The sequence below is a fragment of the Mastigoproctus giganteus genome, chromosome 4 (genome assembly GCF_048544385.1).
Source record: "Mastigoproctus giganteus isolate SK-2022 chromosome 4, ASM4854438v1, whole genome shotgun sequence".
Classification (NCBI taxonomy): domain Eukaryota; kingdom Metazoa; phylum Arthropoda; class Arachnida; order Uropygi; family Thelyphonidae; genus Mastigoproctus; species Mastigoproctus giganteus.
Genome location: NC_143578.1, coordinates 184,473,287 through 184,496,217, shown reverse-complemented (window position 1 = coordinate 184,496,217; position 22,931 = coordinate 184,473,287). Strand labels below are relative to the sequence as shown.

The window sequence follows — 22,931 nt, the reverse complement described above, 5'->3', positions numbered from 1 at the left end:
ACTAAACTTTCTTGAGCGTGCTTGGTTTCAAGAGGACAGAGCATCAGCGCACTGGTATTCTGTCATTTTGAAAACAAATGGCTCTTTGAATTCTAAATGAAATTTTTTGGTATAAAAGGATAGACAAGGACTCGAGAATTGAGCAATGGGGAAAATCAGGATTCTTCGGGGCCAGATAAGTACTACTTATCTGGCTCCGAAGAATCCTGATTTTTCTCATATGATAACGCACTATGGAAATTTATCAAAGATGTGCTCAAAAACAAAAACGGTAAAGCACAGAAGAATTGAAATTGGTTGCGAAGAATGCGTTTGCATAGCGCAACCGAAAATGTAGCGTGGTGCGCTACGCACCAAAGTAATTACGGCGATTTAATGTACGATTTTATCTCCCAAACTTTCCATTCGGACATACAGCAGCCAGAATAGCAAGGTGTTAGTGGAGAAGTTGAATGCCTGTTGGGAATTCTCATGGTCCAAGCAAATACATGAATATGGGCTTCGTTAGTACAACTGAGAGCAAATCAGGCGCACATATACTTTTTTTTTTTTTTTTTTTTTGTACACTAATGCCAGAAGTACAGTAAAGAAATTTGGTGAATATGTAATATTAATTGTAATCAAATGGGAGATTACAGGGATAACAGAAATAAAACACGGGCCCAAAAAACACAGGGGACGCAGAATTTGAATATAGTGAGTACAAAATGTCCTTTAGACAGCACATTCTTTTTTATTTATTTGGGTAAGCGATTCCAAAAGCCTCAAACTTGTCGTGTGAATTTGAGATGAAGGCATACTTAGACAAGCCAATCGCTATGAGTAGTTGCAAATGGTAAATGAGAAATGTTCGGGGACATAATCGTAGAGGTTATGCGTAGTAAGCTTTCTACATCAACTAAAAGGTACTGTTCAAGGTTTAGATCAAAAAGGATGTCAGATGAGTCAATAAGACAAGTAGCAGAGAAGAAAAAATGCATGGATCATTAAAAATTATCAAGGGCAGAGAAGTCTACAGTAAGTATAAACGAATCTGGTCAAATTACTAAGAGAATTAGGTAAGCTAAAGGTGCATTATAAGAAGTCTATGACCGAGAATTAGCAAAAAGAATTCTTTGCTTATGTTAACACTAGAAGGAAAGGGATGAATCACATTGGCGTACTAGATAAAAATGGCATAACTACTGATGATCCTGTTCAGCTTGGTGAAAAATAATTCTATAATTTTTTTTATTTTCATTTGTGTCCATTGAGTTGGAATTACATCGCATTGTCAGAGTGACAACGTACATGTCGGATGAGGAACTAGCTGGTCACCCGCCCCTAAAGCAGCCACTGAATGCAAGTATAATGTTGCGATCAAAAGCAGCTTCCACATCTGTGCATGTGACTGCAAGTTACTTCAGCTTAAGTGACGGGTTGACAAACTAAAAGTTATGTAAAGCGATTTGAGCAAAATACTGAACTCTTCGTTCACAACACGATTACAGTCACAATGTAAGGTATCTTGTGGTCCCTAAATTACGGAAAAGTTAGTAGTGGTGAAGAGAAGAGATCATATTTATTGCAAATATAATTACACGGAAGTATTGCGACAAGCTCTTCGAGGTCAGAAGGTAAGGGGTTCACAACAAGAACATACTATCTAACAAGTTAATTTGAATATGATATATATTATGAATAGATATCCGTACAGTTAAAATATGGTATGGTTCCATATAGTATTAAAGATTGCCCACTTTCTGTACTTTTTATTCACAAAATCTAAAAAATGGTGACACTTATGTGAATCGGATGATAGGATGATCATGTTTTTTTGCTGATCGAGTGATTTTGACTTTTATTTTCGTATGTGTTATCCCATACATGTTATAGTATTATTGCTGCAGTATTGACAAGCCTTCCACTGGAACCAATGACGACAGTATAGATTTATTATAAGAACATTAGTAATGCATGCTGTTACATTTAGCTGTCCACCATAATAGGTATACGCATGTATACAGGCACTGAGCATTACTTCGTCCATCTAATCAACCGTATGTTTTTCCTATTAGGTATGACGAGCTGCACATCAAGGTCAAGTAATGGCAGTCAACACCCAAAATTACTAGTCTTACAGCGATGCCGGCCGTGCGAGATCATAATGTCCTTAGACAGCCATTAAAACAAACAAAACAATTGAAAACATAATTTTACTTCGATTCAAAGAGAAGATATTAAAACGGGTTAACTATTTTAATAGTCTTCTGGCATTAATGCAATTTCAAAACTATTTTCTCGCTTTTATACTTTTTCATTTTTATTATTTTATTATTATTTTTTTTGTAATGGCGAGAGGAAATGAGGTGGCAGGTTGTTGCATCACATTTTGTTGTTGGGGTACGAACTAACGTATGACTAACGTTGCGTGTGTGCGTGCGCGCGCGCTGGCAAACATACACTTCATGGTTTATTTTTAGGGCATGGTAGCTTGTGATAGAAATTAGCAACTTCCGACACCTATATTAATCTGTAAAATAAAATAAGTCGATCTGTTAAGGCACATTTTCCAGAAAAAAATGTTCCGGGAAGGGGTTAATACTAACTTTAACACTTCTAAGCTCTATATCGCTATTTCATATAATTCACCATATTGGCCTTGTCTATGTGTTACACTTCGAATAGTGGGTTATGTCGCGTTATGCATGCACGCACTTCAACAAACAGTCTATTGTGCAGTATTTTTAAGTTTATATTTCAATGTACTAGTACGGTTACCAGAACTCAGTTGAATGTTTGATAAGGTTGTAATTCAATTCAAAATTTTAACAAAAAAAAAGGCCTCCATATTTACTGCATGTTGCTATTGTATTTTTTATTTTTATTTATTTATCTTCTTTTTTCTTTAGCTAACCCAGTACTGATTATTAATTATTAATTAACCCAGTACTGATTAAATAAATAATCGGTTCCAGTCTGTAAAGTGTGTGTGTGTGCGTGAGTGTGTGCGTGAGTGTGTGTGTGTATTGCTCATAGGCTAAGTTTCAGGTTATACGGTATGATTAGCCGTGATTTTTTTTCATAATAGAAATTAAAATTTTAAAGTGATGCCTAAAAATTTGGGGGACCTGGAAGGGTCCACATACATAACGCCCCCATAGCCTATCGGCGTCTGCTTACAAACATCGTATATGGGGGGGGGGGGAGCATCCCATACTTGTATACCAAAAGCAGAAGTATAATGCTGCCACGAACGCATACTCTTCGGATTTTTATTAATTAATTTATTTTTCCCCTGACCAAATACAGATAGTTAAGGCTGTCGGCGCTGTTTTTCACGATAACTGAAATGCATTATGTTAATGTAATCCCCCATCAAATTACACTGACCAACATGATTTTATACCTCCTCCAGGTACTCGTCCCTAGCAGAAAGAGGGCAAGGCCTCCCCTACTACCTGCACGCCCTCCTCCCTGGGGAACGAGTTTCCCAGGAAGGAAAGAAAAACTTGTATAGATGAAGAGAGGGAAGGAGTAAAGAGGAGAAGGACTATCCCGGCCCAGGGAAGTCCCAATTCAGGATGGATTGCTAGAACAACAACGCAAACATACAAAAAAAAATAAAATAATAAAAAATAAAAAAAATAATAATAATAAAATAAAATTTAAATAAATAAATAAATAATAATAATCAAATGCATTCAATGTACTTTCCTGAAGCCGACCGGGCTAGCCAGGTGGGTAAAGTGCCTGCCTGGCAACCCAAAAGTCGCGGGTTCGAATCCTGTCTTGGGCTTGGATCAGAGTAAAATGAAAAACTTTGGGAGGTGCATTATGGCCACAGAAGCCGATGCGCCAACAACTAACAAAAAAAAAAAAAAAAAAAACTTTCCTGCATTGACTGTTTCCATGCAACAGTAGCGCTGCGTTCCTATGTACCGCCAGTAAGCAAAATACAATTTGCCGCCCTAAATGTTTAATACTGATAAGCGTTAACCAATCAGAAAACAATATCGAAAAAAATGCCGGCGCTCTTTTGAACTGCCACCCCTAAGCGATGCTTAACTCGCTTACGCACTTGCGGAGGTTCTGCCATGCAACACTTCAATGCCACCCCATGGTGGAATCCCCAGTTATCTGTTTTGAGAAGACGGGTTATAGATGCAAGGAAGAATTTCCAGAGGCACAGATACTTAACAGAAACAGACGTTAGGCGACTAAAAGAAGTCTATTGTCAATTACGTAAGGAATATTTCGAAGCTATTGCGGAAGCCAAAAGATCCTCATGGCAGAAACTAGTGTCCCAGACAGGAAATTCTGACCCATGGGGATTAATATACAAAATTTGTCGTGACAAACTTGCAACTCCTGAGATATATAGTTCTGTTTACTCTAACGGAAGTCTGACTACTGATTGGCTCTCCACGGTTGAAGCTATTATAGAGAGACTTTTCCCTGATGATCACCCAGAGCAAGACACCACCGAACAAACTCAGATAAGGTTCGTTAACGGATCTTACAAGGGATCAAATGACACGGAACTATTTAGTCTAGATGAACTTGCACTTGCAATTTCTAAAATCAATCAGTCAAAATGTCCTGGAATGGACTTAGTTGAAAATGTGGCGATCAAAAGATTTCACCAATATTTTCCACATATATTGTTGAATGTTTTCAACAAATGTCTATTAGAGGGGACTTTTCCAAATTTTTGGAAGATTGCATTAGTAAAGATGCTCAGAAAGCCTGGAAAATTGGCAACGGATCCCAAGGCATATCGCCCAATATCCCTTCTAGGAAATCTTGGAAAGCTTTATGAGAGATTATTAGCGCCTAGGATGCAGAAGGTCTTGGCTGCAAGTAATATGAGTTCTAATTCACAATTCGGCTTTAAAAAAGGCTCCTCCACTGAAGATGCCATCAGAAATTTGGTGAATCTATGCAAAACTACAGACAAAAAATACATGGTGGTTGTTTTTATCGACTTTGAGGGCGCTTTCGATATACTCTGGTGGGAGAGCGCCCTCAGGTCACTTCGAGAGGCAGAATGTGATGATTTACTATATCAGGTTATGAGATCTTATTTTTCAAATAGGCAGATAAAAGTCATCTCACAACACTTGGTATTTTCAAAATTCATTTCCAGAGGATGCCCACAAGGCTCAGTCCTTGGGCCTCTCCTCTGGAATTCTGTTTTAGACCAGTGGCTACTAAAAGAAAGTCAAATTTGCAATAAAATAGCATTTGCCGACGATTTAGCGCTGTGCATACCAGGCAGGTCAAGACTTATGCTAGAAACACATGGGAAAGAAATCCTGGATGATTTGCTGGAATGATCTAGAATAAACAAATTAAAAATTTCTGAGACGAAAACTAAAATGATGATCTTCAACAATAAATTGGATTATAACAGACCTCCTAAACTCCATATCAACAATGTCCAAATTCCTTACGTTTCTCAAAATAAATATCTTGGTCTCATAATTGATGATAAATTTTCTTTTATCCCCCACGTAAAGAACTTAGCTGAAAAGATTAACAAGTTTACTGCCAATGTGATTAGGCTCTCAAGAGCTGAATGGGGTATAAAGCACAAAACTTTGGCATTATATTATAAGGCTATATTTTTGCCAATTGTAGTATATGCGGCTGCCATATGGTTTCCTAGGGTTACTCACGTCACAGTGAAGGCCAAACTTTTATCATTGCAGAGAAAGATGATATTGGCAACACACAGATGCTGCAGAACGACATCAACCAATGCTTTACAAGTGATCTCAGGTTGTATTCCGATTGACCTTTATGTGGCATACCGAGGCATGATTTCTAACTTAAAGAAAGGTTTGGCAACTCAAATCCTCGATATTGCAAGTAATCCGGCCACGGACATTCGGCAGGAGAAAATTAATCTTTGGACAAAATTCACTGAGAAGTGGAAATACAGATGGCAATCCAGTGAAACAGGACTCACTACTAGGGAGTTCATTGAAGATGCAACATTTGCTGTAAATAAGAAAGTTATGGGATGGTTTTATCCTTCTATGACAACGTCGTATTTAATTACTGGACATGGTTCACTACGGGATAAATTGTGTAAATTTGGACTTGAACCTGACCCTTTGTGTTTTTGTGGGGCTGTAGAAGATTGGAAGCATGTTCTGCTTTACTGCCGGGCTTATGACGATTTCAGACAAGAACTATTTAACAGCACTCAACCTATTAGGACTGACAACCTCGATATTTTGATTCAAGATGCCAAGAACTTTGCAGCATTCCAATCCTTTTCTGACAAGGTGTTTAAAAGAAGACGCACCTTGTTTACTAATTCTAGAAGTGGACAGTAGAGTGATGTGTTCATGAACTTATATTTCTACCTTACTAGGTCAAACAGCTGTTAACTTAGAAACTAACTGTTGTGTTCTTAAATTAGTAATAACATTCAATGTATATAATGGTATTAACTATACATATTTTTATTTTATTTCAACTTTTTATTATTATTTTTTTTTATTTATTTTTTTTTATTATTACTATTATTATTTTTTTTTATTTTTATTTATTTACTTTTATTTTATTTATTATTTATTTATTTATTATTATTATTTTTATTTATTTATTTTTTTCCCTCGGGTTGGGAAGCCTGAGGGCTCCTGTCCTTTGGTATTGCACTCCTTCCACTGGACGACAAATTAGTGCAGCAGCACTAGATAATAGAAGCAGGCACAACTACTCAAGCCTAGAAATGGGCAGTGATTGACAGGGTGTTGATCGCTGTAGAGTGTAGACAGTTTCTCTCTCTCTCTCTCAACACAGATTTTGCAAGGTGGAGTTCGACTAAACGTCTAGGTGCCACCCAAAACAAGTACATCCGCATACATACACACATAGTATATCTTTTATTGTTTTATTGCTTGCAAGTGAAGCTGTATAATTAAAATTGTTTTTTTTTTTTTACGCAGAATGCAACGATTGTAAATAGAAAGTGTTTGTATCTGTGTATATATGTAATAAAAATGTATGTAAATAAATAAAAAAAAAAAAAAAACTCCAGCATACGACATGCATCCCCATATCATAATACTCTGTGGGTGTTTCATCGTTGCACTGAGGCACTCTGGTATCAAATCTTCTGATCGCATTCTTCTGATATATCTGATTCAATCACTGCGGAATATTGAACTTTTGGTCTCATCATTCCATAGCACAGACTGCCATTATTCAGAAGTCCAATTAACATGCTCTTTGGCCCAAGTCACTCTCAGACATCTGTCTTTGCTTTAAAGTCACGGATGTTTGTTTTTTTCCTTGGAATTCTAGCTATAATTCCATTGTCAAAAAGCCAACGTCAAATTTTCCTTTCACTCACTGTCTAGTCAGAAGTCAACAAGGCATGGCCGCTATAAGATTTCTGAATGTATCTTGTACCAGCAGATCCTTTAACTCCTGTAAGGTCCGTGGTTGAGACGCCGCAGATCACAGTTGCTGTTCCAACACAAACCACAGGTGCTCGATGGGATTGATGTCTGGGGAATTTGGAGGCCAGGACAATACCTGGAAGTCTTCCTCATGTTCCGCGAACCAGTCTCGAATAATCCGGGCATGGCATGGCGCATTATCCTACTGAAAGACGGTACTGCCAGAGAGGAAGACCGTTGCCATGAAAGGGTGTACTTGGTCAGCAATGATGTTTAGGTATGTATACGTATATGTCTTCAGACACATACGTATACGTATATGTATACGTATGTGTCTGAAGCTGCTACACAGATTCAAAAAATTTTGATTAATGCATCATATAAATCATCAAGGAAAAAACGTGTCAATTCCAGAACTTGTTCCTGGTGGTCGTCAGAATTATCTTTGCTTCGGAAACAGGTCCACCACGCTCGACGCACCTATCAGCGCAATCGTCATTTGTCTCAGGCTGATGTTCGCATCTTTTATAATAATTACGTTGATCTCAAGAAACGTTATGTGAAGGCAATTGCTACTAGGAAGAAGGAAACTTGGACAGAATTTGTGCACAACTCTGGTAATGCAGACCCGTGGGGGCTACTTTATAAAATTGTAAGAAATAAATTATTTACACAAGAAGTGTATGGATCGATCATATACAATGGTCTGGAGACCACTAACTGGACGGATTCTGTAAACATTATTTTAGATAATCTTTTTCTACAGGACAATGTGAGCTGCGACTCTGATTTCCACACTAATATTCGTTCTGCCAATTCTCTGTATGTTTCTTCAATTAAGACTGAGCCTTTTAGTGCCATCGAGTTGGACACAGCGGTCAAACAAGTGAAAATTAAGAAATGCCCAGGGATGGACATGCTGGAGAGTACCTTTATAGTACGGCTCGCCAAGATTAAGCCCAGTATACTTCTACAACTTTTCAATAAATGTTTAGATGCTGGAACTTTCCCAGATCTGTGGAAGACAGCCCTTATCAAGCTGATTAGGAAACCTGACAAGCCCCCCCCCAGGAACCGAGGTCTTATCGGCCTATAGCTTTATTGGCCAACCTTGGTAAGCTACTAGAACGTTTAATTGCCCTGCGATTAAACAACTTGTTATTGGAACGGGGATTAATTGCGCCTAATCAATACGGATTCACTCCTGGAAGGTCCTGCGAGGACGCCCTTGTAGACTTCGTTTCTTCTGTTGAACACTCCAGTTTCAAGTATACTCTTGCTATCTTTATTGACTTCGAGGGTGCTTTTGATTCCCTTTGGTGGGAAAGTGTCCTCGAACGTTTACGTCATGCCGAATGTTCCCAGCAACTTTATCTTCTAATTAAGAGCTATTTCTCTAACAGATTTATCACCGCCAGATCTCAGTACAGACAAATTTTACGTCAGGTCTTTCGAGGGTGTCCTCAAGGCTCCATTTTGGGACCACTTTTCTGGAACTTTGTCCTGCAAGGGTGGATTACCCGAACTTTTGACAACGTGAAGATCATGGCATATGCGGATGATTTGACAGTCCTTGTTGGTGGAAATTCAAGGTCTTCTATTGAAATATCCGCTGAGAAAGTTCTATCTGATCTTCAACAATGGACAGTTGAAAATAAGCTAAAAATTAGTTCTACCAAGACAAAAATTATGATCCTTGGCTCTAAATTGGATGTTCGTCGACCGCCAAGAGTTAAAATAAACAACAGACAAATACCTCTAATAACGGAAATTAAACTTCTGGGAATAACTATTGACAGCAAGTTAAACTTTCTCCCTCATTTATCCAATCTGCGAATTAAGATCAGAAATTTCACCGGCGCTCTTGTCAGAGTTTCTAGAACTGAGTGGGGTCTTTCTAGAAGATGTTTAAGAATCTACTATAACTCTGTGTTTCTCCCTATGGTTACCTATGCTGCTGGCGCTTGGTTCCATAGGGTGCGGACTGTACAATTTCAATCAAAATTGATGTCAATCCAGCGTACAATGTTACTTTGTATTTTGAAGATTTGTCGAACAGTTTCAACACCTGCTTTACAGGTTTTAGCCGGGACGTTACCACTCGATCTCTACGTAATTTTCAGAGGCTTATGTTATCGCCTGAAACGTCAGATTCCCACTCAGATCCTTGGTATTTCTATTAACACTCAAGTCGATGTTAAAGCCGAACGACAAAGAATTTGGCAAGAGTTGATCAACTTGTGGCAGAGAAGGTGGGATGGCACAACACTGGGCAGTGTAACGCGTAAGTTTTTTACTGAAGTTGGCTCTCTTATGGATAAAAAATCTACAGTCTGGTTTAGCCTTGACTTGTTTACCTCCTATTTGATATCAGGACACGGATCATTAAATAAGAAATTGTTTAAATTTCGCTTGTCTCCTACGGAACTCTGCCATTGTGGCGGTGTGGAAGATTGGCAGCACGTGTTGTACTCTTGTCCCTCATACAATGAATTTCGAGTAACTCTGCAGAATGCAATTCCCAACTTTTCATCAGGATTGGAACCTAATTTTGTATCAAATGCCACGAGTTACCGCGCTCTTCAGGATTTTGCTAAGGCAACCTTCAATAAAAGGCTCGCAATCCTTTCTGCAATGACTACACATGCGAATGTTTCAAATTCAGCTCAAGACTCTTCACCTTCACTGCAATGACGTCCATTTTCTCAACAAGATCTACAACTCTGGACTTGTGCTCTGTGTGTGTTGTGTTTTTTTTTTTTTTTTTTTTTTTTTAACTCTACAAGTGTCCTACAACTATAACCCAATTAGGCGATGAAAATTCCTGTGCTCCTTTGCTCGGATGGCTGTCAACTGACTGTGATTTTGTTATTGGTGATTGACTGTGACTTTGCTACTAATGACTGCAGGACTTACTGGATTTAACCTCAACTGTTTATAAGGTTTGTGCCTGTTTCTGGGATTGTGTAAAGTTTTTGTCGGTTGAATGGTACTGTTATCCTTAATTATTTTCTTTGAACTTGTTTTTTTTTTTTTTTTTATGTTAATATGCATAAGATTACTTTCATTGTTTACTTTGAAATTATCTGTGTGTACCTCAATCTGTTGAGGTTTTCTTTTGTACAGTATTTAATCTTTGTATAGTTGTATAAGTTAACGAGGCGGAGATGAACTAACGTTCCAGGTGCCGCCCAAGACAAATAAATACAAAAAAATACAAAAAATGTATACGTATATAGGTTCATGTCTAAGGTGGCACCGAACAAAGGTTAATCTCCACCTGTATACTTTGCATCCAAGTAGAACTTCTACGAATGGGCTTGTAGTGTCAAGTGTGTGTATCAGTGTGTTTGCAGTGCAAAAAAAAACAAAAAAAAACGGCCCCTTCGCCACCAGGGAGCAAGCTCCATCAAGAGGGGGGGCCTGCTACCCGGTGCTCGTCCCTAGTCTCGTGGAGCTGGGCTTGATTATATTCACTGTCAGTGCCACTATCACCATCTCCGCACCCACCTGAGTAGTGCAATACCAGTGGGTGCCAACTCTCTTCCGGCTCCCTAGAAGCCCAACCTCGGAGCAAAAAAAAAAAAAATATATATATATTATTTGCACAGGAGACACTCTAAGCAGACATTATTAACATTATTATTAAGAAGCAGACATTATAACATCTGCCTGCACTTATGGAAAGCAGATCTAGAAAACTCCTGCAATGTATCAAATCTTTTCTTGCTCATTAAGCAGATCTCATTACTACTTAATTCTGGTACTACTTGCTTAAGTTTCATTCTGAATTGTTCATATATAAGGCAGTCATACAAGACATGTGACCAAGACCATTCACACAAGCAAAAACATCTTGGATCCACAGCTAGTCCAAAATAAAACAATTTAAAATTAAAAGATCCATGACCAGTCAGAAAGTAAGATGTTTTCATTTCAGGGAAAAATCATACATTAACTGTTTTATCTAAAGCAAAAGATAGCTATGAAGAGTTTGGTGACACATCCAGTATCGCTCTCCTCCCATCTTTACTGCCATACTTCCAGCAGTTGACTCATAATTAATTTTTTTGCCTTTCCGTATTTCACTGTTATATCCCCTTTTAATACTACGAATTCTAACGACAAACCCTTCTTTAGATTATAAATAAAGGCTCTATAAGCCACATACAAGTCAAGTGGCAGAAAGCCCGACAGAACCTGCATAGCGTTGGTGGACACTGTTCTACAAATTTTGAACAATGATGTTTAGGTGTAAAGTGTAAAGTGTTTTGAGAGTCTAACGGCACCAGGGGTTTTCCCCATCTCCGCGTCCCTTTCATTGTGGGTGTGCCAGTTCACTGGAAAGGCCAGAGATTTAAAAGTGTATGGATCATGAAATGTGTGGTGTCGTACCGTTGTTCTTCTGGCCATTTAGCAGCTGTACCCCTGCTGAGGCCCAACATTGCCCCACTTTCGGCCCGTGGAGGCAGACCAGGTACCTAGCCATTTAAGTTTACTCTGGCATGTCCTGCCACCTAATTTCCTGAGATTTCAGTGGCTAGGACCTAATAAAAAAAAAATGTTTTAACATCGATTGCATAAGGAGATGTCGCTTAAATATGAAAGGCCAAGATTGTGGGCGAAACTTAATTTGGACATATTTAAATTTAGGTGTGTTGGGCATACGCTTGCTTTAAGATAGAAGGAGGGAGGAGACTGGAGATTAGTGATGTTTAGGTAGGTGGTAGACGTCAGAGTGCCCGGCACATGGTATCCCAGCAGAACATCGCCCAAAGCATGACACCGCCGCCCCCATCGGCTTGTTTTCGTCCCACGGTGCATCCAGGCGCCATCACTTCCCCAGGTAAACGAAGCACACGTACCCGACCGTCCACATGGGGCAACAGGAAACGGGATTCATCGAACCTGACGACCTTCTTCCAATCACCCAAGGCCCAGTTTCGATGTTCGCGTGCCCATTGTAGGGGCTGTGGCCGTTGAACTGTGGTTAGCATGGGCACTCGGAATGGCCTGCGGCTACGCAGTCCTATTTTCAGCAGGGTTCGATGTACTGTGTGTTGTGACACATTACTCTCGTCACCAGCATTCCAATTACCGGCGAATTGCGCCACAGTCGCCCTTCTGTTGCCGCGTACCATCCGGGAGAGCCTTCACTCACCTGGAGCATCGATGAGCCGTGGTTGTTCAACACCTCGCCGGCGGTTCGCGGGTTTCCCCTCCTCGGACCACTTTCGGTAGGTACTAACCGCGGATGACCGTGACCATATCACCAGCCGTGCCGTTTCGGATATGCTCTGACCCAGTCGTCTGGCCATTACAATTTGGCCTTTGTCAAACTCGCTTAAGTCCGCTGCCTTTCCCATCTGAAGATCAAGAGTAACAACGATTAACGGAGCTCAGTATCAGGTGTTTTTTATACCGTGTCCCGACCCGCGCACGTGCCGTAGTTCACCTGCAGTTGCTTCAATTTGACTCGCTGGTCATAATGTTTTGGCTCATCAGTGTATAGTGTGCAGCATATTGTTACATATGTAGCCAATTACGATCATTGAAGATACACTCTGATGGCCAAAAAAACCTTCAGTCCATTGGTTATTTGTATGATTGTAAATCTTTCCCAAGATTCCGGAATCAGTTTGAGTTTGTTGGTAATTGCATTTCAAAGCATAATTTCCTTCCATTTCATCGAATTTGAACAAGATTTATTGCATTAGCTTCAGAACAAAAGATCTATAACACTGTCATAAATATTAATGGTTAAAACCTTTACATTATTTTTAATTTTAACTTAAATATAAAAAATTCAGTTTTCAAAACTTTCCACACTTTTGGATACTAGCGGATTTTGCTTCCTGTGCCTTACGTGACTTCTTCTACCAACAGTTGTCTTTGTTACTACCTGATTTCTACATTACCTGACTTCAACATACGTACAAAACATGAACATTGTTAATCTTCTTCATACTACGTACATCAGCATAACAACATTCTGACTTGTTGTTAGCGCAGACAGGCACTCCTATTCTGCAGGATAATTTTTTTTTTATTTCTATTATTTATTTTTATTATTTATTATTATGACAAACTTTGTTGATGGGCAGGATTTTTGTTGATGTTTTCTGTTTGGGCAACCGTGGTCACAAGATGTTTCTGGTACCCCGATTGGTCAGGCGCCAAATTCTCTGTATCTTTGAACTCCTTTGACCGTGTGGTCGTCCCGGAGTATAAACAAAAAATTTATTTATTTATTTAGCACTACCTACAGTACGTGCTAAATTTATTTTCTTTTCTTTTTTCTTTCTTCGTTTTCACCTATCCTTTCTAGTATGTCTCGAATGGTCCAAACTTACTTTATACATTCAGTACATGATAGTTGAGATCAGCCACAGTTCTTGATTAGTTTTGGCCTGCCTCCTCGTAGCGTAAACTACTAGGTTTTGGTCGTTCGAGGTGATGAACCTCGAACGAACAAAACATCCTTACAACGCAACAACGAAGGAAACTCCAAAATCGCTGAGTTGCAAGAATATATTAATTGCACGGGGCTCCGAATAAATGAACACAAGACAGCACAAATGGTTTTCACCAACAAGATAATACGGAGGATGCGGAAAGGTCAGGGAATGACCACAGCATATCCCCGGAGCAAGATGGCCTTAGTTGCTAATGCTCCTAAAAACCAAATAACAAACAAACCAACAAGATAATAAAGAACAACATATCAACAACGCATAAATGCCAGCGTGGTCAAAAAAGTCAGGACACATATTGATCTTTGTCTGAAAAGGGACGAAAACCTAAACTTCACACTTCATTTCGGACATGTAAAGAAGAAAACTTACGCAGCACCATGTTCCTTGAGGTTGTCACAGACATTCTCTCAGATAAGCCAGACAAGCTGCACTTGCTACCTGGGAGTCTAAAACGCTGATGGAACTGATATTCGGTTGACACTCGAGTCAAGTGGACCCATTTTCGGCAAAGTCCGGACGGTCTGTGACAGCCAAATCCTCTGCTTGCACCTTCACGATGGTGGGACTGTTAGTAATTATGGGTATAACCTCCATGCACAAGTACATGGTGGGTGACCACCCAGGTGTGAACCAACGTAAGCAGGGGTCGAGGTGTGGCGCCCACACCACATGGCGCCCACACCACACCGGTTGATGACTCTCATCAACCGGTGCAATACCACCACTTTGCTTATTGGAGGCTTGAAGTGGTGGAACCCATGTTTAGTGTCTAGAGCCAAGTTCCAGTCAACACTTCCCCATTTCTTCTATCATGCAGTATGATTGATGACTTTTGAGGTTAGGATGAACATCGTGGCTTGAGCCAATATTCCTTACATTTCGAGGGTACAGTTCTAAAACGGTGTTCGCAGGCCGGCCGATAGTTAGTACACCGGACCGAACCTATTGGTAACTCTCTAGGAGGCTTCCGGATCAGCTAGTGTATAGTCTTGCTACCCCTACTCTGCCAGATAGTGACTGGAGGAAGTCCGAGTAGTGTGTATGCGGGGGGGCAATGTCGAGGCCACGTTATGTCAAGGATCTAGGTATATTCTTACCATGTGTACGCCATATACAAAAATTCCATTACTTCATGCAGCATGTCCCACTCACTTTTTCTTACTATTGAATACACCATGAATTGTCAAACTAAAAGAGCAAGCTTATCTGCGAAAAGATCTAAACCCCCCAAGCACTTCCTAAATCATTTCACAAATATACGTGGTCTCAATTCTAATCTCAACGATGTCCATTTCCACTTGCAGTCTGCCAAACCCCATGTACTTTTCCTGACAGAATCTCAGTTATCGGTTGATTCAACTGCTGCTCATCTCAGATTCCCAAATTATTCGTTGTATGATTCCTTTCGCCTCAAAGGTGATACTTGTGCATATGTCCTTTCTGATATTCCCTGTCAGAGACTTGGCAATTTGGAATCTCCTCTCTTCGATCTCCTCTGGCTTAAATTCTCTCTACCTCATTTTGTCAAATTCATCTGTTGTCTCTACCGTTCTCTCAACTCCACTAATCACTTGGAGCTCTTTGACTTCCTCTGTTTGCAACTTGACTTTCTCCAGTCCAACTTTCCTAACAGTGAGGTAATTTTCCTTGGTGATTTTAATGTTCACAACTCCAGCTGGCTTCCGTTTTCTAGTCAAACCGACTCGGCTGGTTGAGATGCTGAGGCTTTTGAAATTACTAATGACCTTGCACAGATTATTCATTTACCTACAAGAATACCGGACAACCCTAATCATACAGCCAACACGCTTGATCTCTTTCTCATACACAACCCTACTAAGTACACGGTCGAAGTGAGAGGTCCTTTAGGCACTTCATAGCACAACTTAGTGATTGTCTCTTCTCCAATGGAGTCTCCATCTCATGGCTATTCCCAACCTCGTTGTTGTTGGGATGACCTTCTTGTTTGGCATTACAAGAATGCAAAATGGATGACCTGCGAGATTTCTTTTCTTCTTTTCCTTGGTCGGATTATTGTTTCAAAACTTCTGATATCAACATTTGCTCAGATTGTGTCAGTGAAATTATTCTTGCAGGAATGGAATCCTTTATCCCACACTCCACTTTAAAATATCGTGCTTTATCTAAACCTTGGTTTTCCAATAAATGTGCTAAGACTGTTCAAGAGAAGAACGTTGCATATCGTAATTGGCTTGTTTCTAATTCTTCAGTTTCATTTTCTGCCTACACCAAAGCTCGCAACAATTGTAAAGCAGTTATTAATCAGTCTAAACTAGAGTTTGAACAGGCAAAGAGTAGATCACTTGCTTCTTGCCCTAATGGTAACCGAGCATTCTGGTCTCTTGCCAGAGCTATTGGCCGCAACTTTTGCCCATCTCTGCTCACACCTTTGCCCAAACCAGATGGTTCTGTTGTCACTTCAGCCAAGGATAAAGCTGACATGCTAGCATCCCATATTTCTTCCAACTCATGTATTAATGATCTTGGTAAAACACCTCCCACCATTCCCAACACGCTCCATTCAATGCCTCCTGTGGTCTTCCGTCAAAAGGATGTCAGAAGGATTTTCACAAATCTTGATGCTAAGAAAGCTCCAGGTCCCATTGGTATTTCTCCACTTGTTCTCAAAGCATGTGCTCCTGAACTTACTCCTATTCTTTGCCGCCTTTTTTCGCTTTCTTGTTCCAAAGGTGTTTTTCCTTCTGCTTGGAAATTCGCTCATATCCAGCCAGTTCCTAAAAAGGGTGACAAATCCCTCCCATCCAATTATCGTCCCATTGCAATTATTTCTACTCTTTCTAAAGTAATGGAGAAATCAATTAACCGCCAACTCTTTAACTACCTAGAAACCTTTCGTGTGATCAACGATCGCCAGTATGGATTCCGTCAGTGTCGATCCACTGGTGATATTCTGGCTTATGTTACCCATTTATGGACTAATTCAATGGAAAGGTTTGGTGAAACACAAGTAGTTGCTCTTGACATCTCAAAGGCTTTCGATCGTGTTTGTCATAAAGGTCTTCTAAACAAGCTTCCATCATATGGTTTGCCAATTTTTTTTTTTTTTTTTTTTTTTTTGTAATCGGTTATCCAGTTTTCTCTCTGATCGCTCACTGAGGGTGATGGTAGATGGCTCTCTGTCTTTTAACTTCTCCACTAATGCCCGTGTCCCCCAAGGTTCAGTTCTTTCTCCCTCTTATTTTCTCTTGTATATTAATGACCTTCTTCCATTGACTGGAAATCCTATCCATAGTTTTGCCGATGATAGCACATTGCATTCCACTTTCCATTTTGAGAAACGTGGCCCTGCCCAATCAGCTTCAACTTCTCGAAAATCTGCTACCAATTTCTTAAATGCCGATCTTCATGTAATTCTCCAGTGGGGCAAAGACAACTTAGTTGATTTCAACCCTTCTAAAACTCAGTCTTGTCTTATATCTCGCAAAAAAAAATACTTCTGCTCCTATGCTTATCTTTGGTGACACTCCCATTTCTAAGCAAAATGATATATCTCTTTTGGGGATTACCCTGACTTCTCACCTCTCTTGGCACAAGGACATTACAAATATTGCTTCCTCTGCATCTAAAAAACTTGGTTTTCTCTTTCGCTCTCGGCGTTACTTTTCTTCCAAACAGCTACTCACCTCGTATAAATCGCAAATCCGCCCTTCCATGGAATATTGTTCCCACATCTGTGGTGGTGCCCCCAAAACCTCTCTCTGTGGCTTCTAGATTCCATTCAGAACAGGGCAGTTAGGTTAATTAATGATTCATCTCTAACAGAGTCTCTCTACTCGCTGTCTCATAGACGTACTGTTTCTGCTGCATGCCTCTTCTATAGATACTTCCATGGGCACTGTTCTTTTGAATTGGCTTCAATAATTTCGGCTCTCTCTTTCAAAACAGTCCAAACACGTGCAGCCACCAGCCAACATCCATTTAGTGTCCAACTTCAAACTTACAGAACCAACTTTTTCATCTTTCTCGTTTATTCATTCAACTGCCGTTTCCTGCAACAACCTTCCTTCATACTTATTTCCTGAAAATTGCAGTCTACAGAAGTTCCAAGTCCAACGTCAACAAATATCTTCTTTCGTCTTCTCAACCTCCAACCCAAGCACGGTACTAAGTATTTGTATTATAGGTTCTAATACCTCTCGTGTTCGGGGTTTACATAAAAAAAAAAAAAAAACTTCCAGACAAGAACTGGTAGGTATCAAGAACCCTGACCTTGTTAAACAATATATTTTAAGATGCGTCATCCCCATCCCTCTCTACGCATCTCAGATTTGGTCTTCTGCCCCAGATACTACCATCAAGGCTTTCCTGGGTTTAGAGTACTGGATGCTGAGATGGTTAAACAGGATCACTACGCAGCCATTTACAATATCAAGAGCTGTTTTATATGCCAACTTGGATGTCACGCCTTGGTCTCACATAATTGTCACTAAGAACGTTCTCACGTGTGCAAAACTGCTGACAGGGATACTCGACTCGCCGAAAACTGACTACCTGCTGACTCGGCCCCGCATGACGTAAAGGTGGGCAAATAGAACACCATCTCCTCCAATCAGTAGCGCGCTCACGCAGCTGGGAAGCCTTCAGCGATTTTTTCCTTCTAACACCATTAAGATGTACAACGATCTTCAAGCAGATCCAGAAAAGCTTTGCACAGAGAGGAGGTACAGGACTGAAATGTTTCAAAATACATTATCCCACCTATAAATGTTGAGTGAAGCCCACAGATGAAAACAAAACAGAATGCAGGACATGAAGAATGAACTGGTCGGGACTGTTTTTGCTCCGCACTGGTGCTCCTGTTATGTTTACATTATACGTCTTGTGTTTCTCTCATCTCGTTGTAAATAGTGGTGTAGATGTGAACATTCTCTAATTCCTTGTAAAATTGCAAATTATGTTTGTGCTCTCTTTCTATCTGTCTGTCATGTAAAAATAAGGCAACGATATGTATAATTAATTAGACAATGTATAATTTGTATAATTTATTAAGACAATGATATGTATAAATGATAAATGGATAATTATGTATGTAAGTTATGTTTGTATATATGAATGTGCACCCCCTGGTTAATAGCCGTAAGCGGGTGTCTCTTAGGAGAAAATAAAGATAATAATAATAAGAAGAAACTGGTACTGGACATACGTTTCTGGTGGTGATCGCCTTCCTAGCAGCAAATGGCCAGAAACAACCAAACAACACATACACAGTCCACAAACAACATAAAACACTCTTCTGGCTATTTTACAAAGTTTCGTATCACCACAGTGCACAATGGCGAAGTTGAAATGGCATTCAAGAGCCACCCACATGTCTATTATGTTTCTACTTCTGGATTTCCATCTTGTTTTTCTTACGGTATTGTCAACTTGATCATCGTTTATTTGTTGCATAAATGGAAAATCCTGCCAGCCGCTGATATTCTTGTAAGCTTACAGAGACAAGGATTAATATATAAAACACGAACCTTGTTTTGCTATATTTATACTTATATCAATTTAATATTACAGCGTAAAATATTAATGCATACTTGTTATTGGCATGTTTCTAAGCCAGATCCTGCAATCACATATGGATCATGTTGACTTCCAGGTTACACCTAGACGCGTAATTATCGTTATTATCATTTTTTTAATGCTGCACCTAGCGTACAGCTGTACATAACGTCATTACACTATGTACAGCTGTCGAAGGAAGTCGCTGCACGTGAAAGGAGGAATATGCAAGAAACAGCAAACGCGAAGACGTAAAAAGCGCACGAAGAACGACAAATGTTCCAGACTTCACAAGCAAGAAAAGGGATAGTGTAGGCCAATGAAATCGTAAGTTATATTTGAGATTAATATATCTTTACAAATATAAATTAATCTGAATTACAGTAAGCCCTTCCATTTCTCGCCTATGAAGCATAAAAAATTTCCCTATCAATTGCTGAAGTACTCCACTTTCTTTGATTGAATGTACAGATGCCATAGAGTTTGATTTTCGGCTCGCATTTCATTCCCATTACATGTATCGTGTTTTATTTATTTATTTATTTTATTTGTTTATTTACTTTTTACTTCGCAGGAATTTTCTTCCATATTTCTCGTCATTCGAATTTATGAATTATTTAATGGCAATGCAATTGAGTAAGACCTACCAAGGGTCGATAAAAGTTAAGTACTCGGTATACTTTCCAATAATAGTAAGACCATACGATACATGCAATGCAGGTTACCATAACAACCATAGAAACAGTTGATTAACACCATTGGCAGGTGGCGTTTCATTATCACGTCGCGACAAAACAAAAACTTGGAAGTTCCTCATCCTGTGAATTCTTCAGTGAGTTAAAAGCGATGGTGTGGAAAACATTTCACTAACTTACTAGTGTTTTGAAATCTTCCGGCTTGGTTTGTCATATTCATTGCGAAAGTCAGTATTCTTCGCACACTCGAACTGTATTATCTGGAATACAGCTATTTTATGTTATAAATATAATGTATAGGCACGAGGAGCGTTTATATCCAGCGCCCCCTTCAATGATCCAATCTAATAGTCTTTAGAATGCAGCACGCATGTGCATTACGCTTCTCACCATGTACACTCGCGAGTCACAAATGCAATCAGTTAGCCACATGGCCAGTGTAGGTGATGGTAATATTGTAACGGGATAAGGTAAGGTTTTTTAAGTTCATTGTTGACATAAGGATCGATGACATTTGTAGGTTTAATAAGTAGGCGTGAGTGATACAGTAGTTAATCTACTGAAGTCGATAACGAGTAGTGCCACACCTGTTAAACAATCATAAGAGTTTTGTACAGTAAATTGAGCGAAAACGAAATTCCAAAACGGTGTTGTACATTGTGCGGTTGCAAGAGTCCACGTACTAAATACAGGTATGTTAAGTACTTTTGATGAATTTTGCTAATATAAGTGTGGAATTCTATATAACTAATTGGGTTTTGTTATTATAGAGGTACTGTACTTATTATATACTAGTACAGTATTAACATTAATATTGAAAAAGTGCAATTTAATCAGTATCGGCCAAAAGAAAATTCGATTTGGCTTATCCTTTTAAATAATGTATCCAGCCTTTGCTGGAATTTATTCTAACTCCCGACCTGCACAACACTACATGGAAGTTTATTCCCTCAATCTCTGGCTGAAGGCAAATAATACTTATAATATTCAAATAACACTGGGAAACTAAATCGAGAATGCAAATGACCAATTTCTTACGATTTGTGGAGAAATTTTAATACAAAGCTTAAATTATAACACCACGATGAATGATACTGCTTTCACTGAACTAATGAATAAAGTAAATGCAAAATACAATCAACATCTCAACCAGTTATTTTACAAAAATAAACACATTTCACGTCATACTTTTTTATAAACTCCCTTTATCTAATTCAAATGTACGTGCGGGTGATTTAGAGTGATACAAGTACAAATTTTAGCTTCTATGACTGAATATACAACCACAAATATAAAAACACCCCAAAAAATCCCAAAGACTGCCTTCTGAAGTCGGAACAACATGCTGACGATAGTGTTTGAAAAATGGGGGAGGAGAGACTACCACATATCGGTAATGTTTTCATAAAATTTATTTAGATCATAATAGTCGCATTTTTAAATACAGATAATTAATTTAGTTCGGCTGAGTTTTTTCTCTAACTTCATTCTGCACCTATGGGAAGGACTACGTTCAACTATTGGACAAACAATTAGCATAACTACGTATTCCAGAAAATCATATTTTCGTGGAAATGCCACATTTAGATGATTAAATAAAATTGTGTCGAGGTGCTCCCGGGTGTATATTTGATACCAAAGACCATCTCGAATGGCACCAGTGCCGTAGGTTAGTAATATTCAACTGGTGGAGGTATCCCCTGTAAAGATGAGGTTCGAGAGAGCCTTTCAGGTGGTACACCAACATACGAAATCCGCTTTTCTGAAAATTTATGTATATATTTGAATATCCGTGGTAAACTTGTTTGTATTAATCGTGTTTGTGTTAATTTGCCAGTGTTCATCGGCATCATAAACAGGTATTACATACCTAGAGATGTATTTAGGGAACATAGATTTCTTAGGGAAAAAAAAAAACTAAGTGGGGTGTGGTATTCTTCAAGAAACTTAGGAGGTACGTCAACGAAAAGACTGAATACCACTGCCGCAGGTTACTGTGGCATTCAGCCTTAATCGTATTAAGGTATTCAGCCCTTTTGCAGATCTCACCAAGCAGGTTGTCCATCTTTGGATCTTTCGAGCTCTTCGTTTTTTTTTTTTTTTTTTTTTAAGGTGTGGTCTGAAAATTGAATACATACTTGGATTCAATATTCTTAGTTATCCCTCCTTCTCAAACACGAAACGGACTGTTAATTTGCCGTTCCTGAGAGTCAGCACCTGAATGAGACAGCTCTTGCATGTTAACCCAGCCCTGCTGATGTTATTCTAACGTCTGAAGCTGTACGACAACCTATTGTTAATTGGGTTCAGGTATATTCATGACGCAAATGAAGTTGTTGTTATTTGGTTTTTAGGAGCATTAGCAACTAAAGCCATAATGCTCCGGGAATATGCGGTGGTCATTCCCTGACCTTTCCGCATCCTCCATATTTTGTGGTCACGGGCTCGAACCCCGGTCTAATCAAGAAGCGTGTACTACGCACTGCTGCTCCTTTCCACCTGGCTACGGAGGCGCCAAAATGAAGTTGCAAACTCGACTTGCAGTATATGGCTGAACAGAAATATAACAGGGAACTTGTAACACAGTATTTCGAATTCAGTAGAGATGTACGCAGAAATGGAGCACGTATTGAATACAAGCATAGATTATTTCAATTTTCCCACCGAGAATATAAAAAAAATAATAATAAATAACCATTTCAAATGGGAATGACACACTGTACTCCATAGCAAATGCGAATACAGTGTAGTATTAAAAAAGACACTGCTAAACCGGGTGCAAATATTAAAAAAGAAATAACCACTACTACATATGAACTTAAAAACAA

The 22,931-nt window shown here is 39.2% G+C and overlaps 1 protein-coding gene across 3 annotated transcripts in view; it reads left to right on the top strand.

Annotated features, from left to right (window-relative positions):
- Positions 1–19,643: 19,643 nt before the first annotated feature.
- The window catches only part of Cpes (Ceramide phosphoethanolamine synthase), a 126,587-nt gene continuing 123,299 nt past the window's right edge, over positions 19,644–22,931 (top strand). The window contains exon 1 of one of the 3 annotated variants that reach the window (XM_090371913.1): positions 19,644–19,735. The gene's annotated coding sequence lies outside the window, so the exon portion shown is untranslated. Of the gene's footprint in view, positions 19,736–20,502; positions 20,796–22,931 lie in introns of those variants that run through there. The other 2 variants (XM_090371909.1, XM_090371911.1) reach the window with 2 other exon arrangements.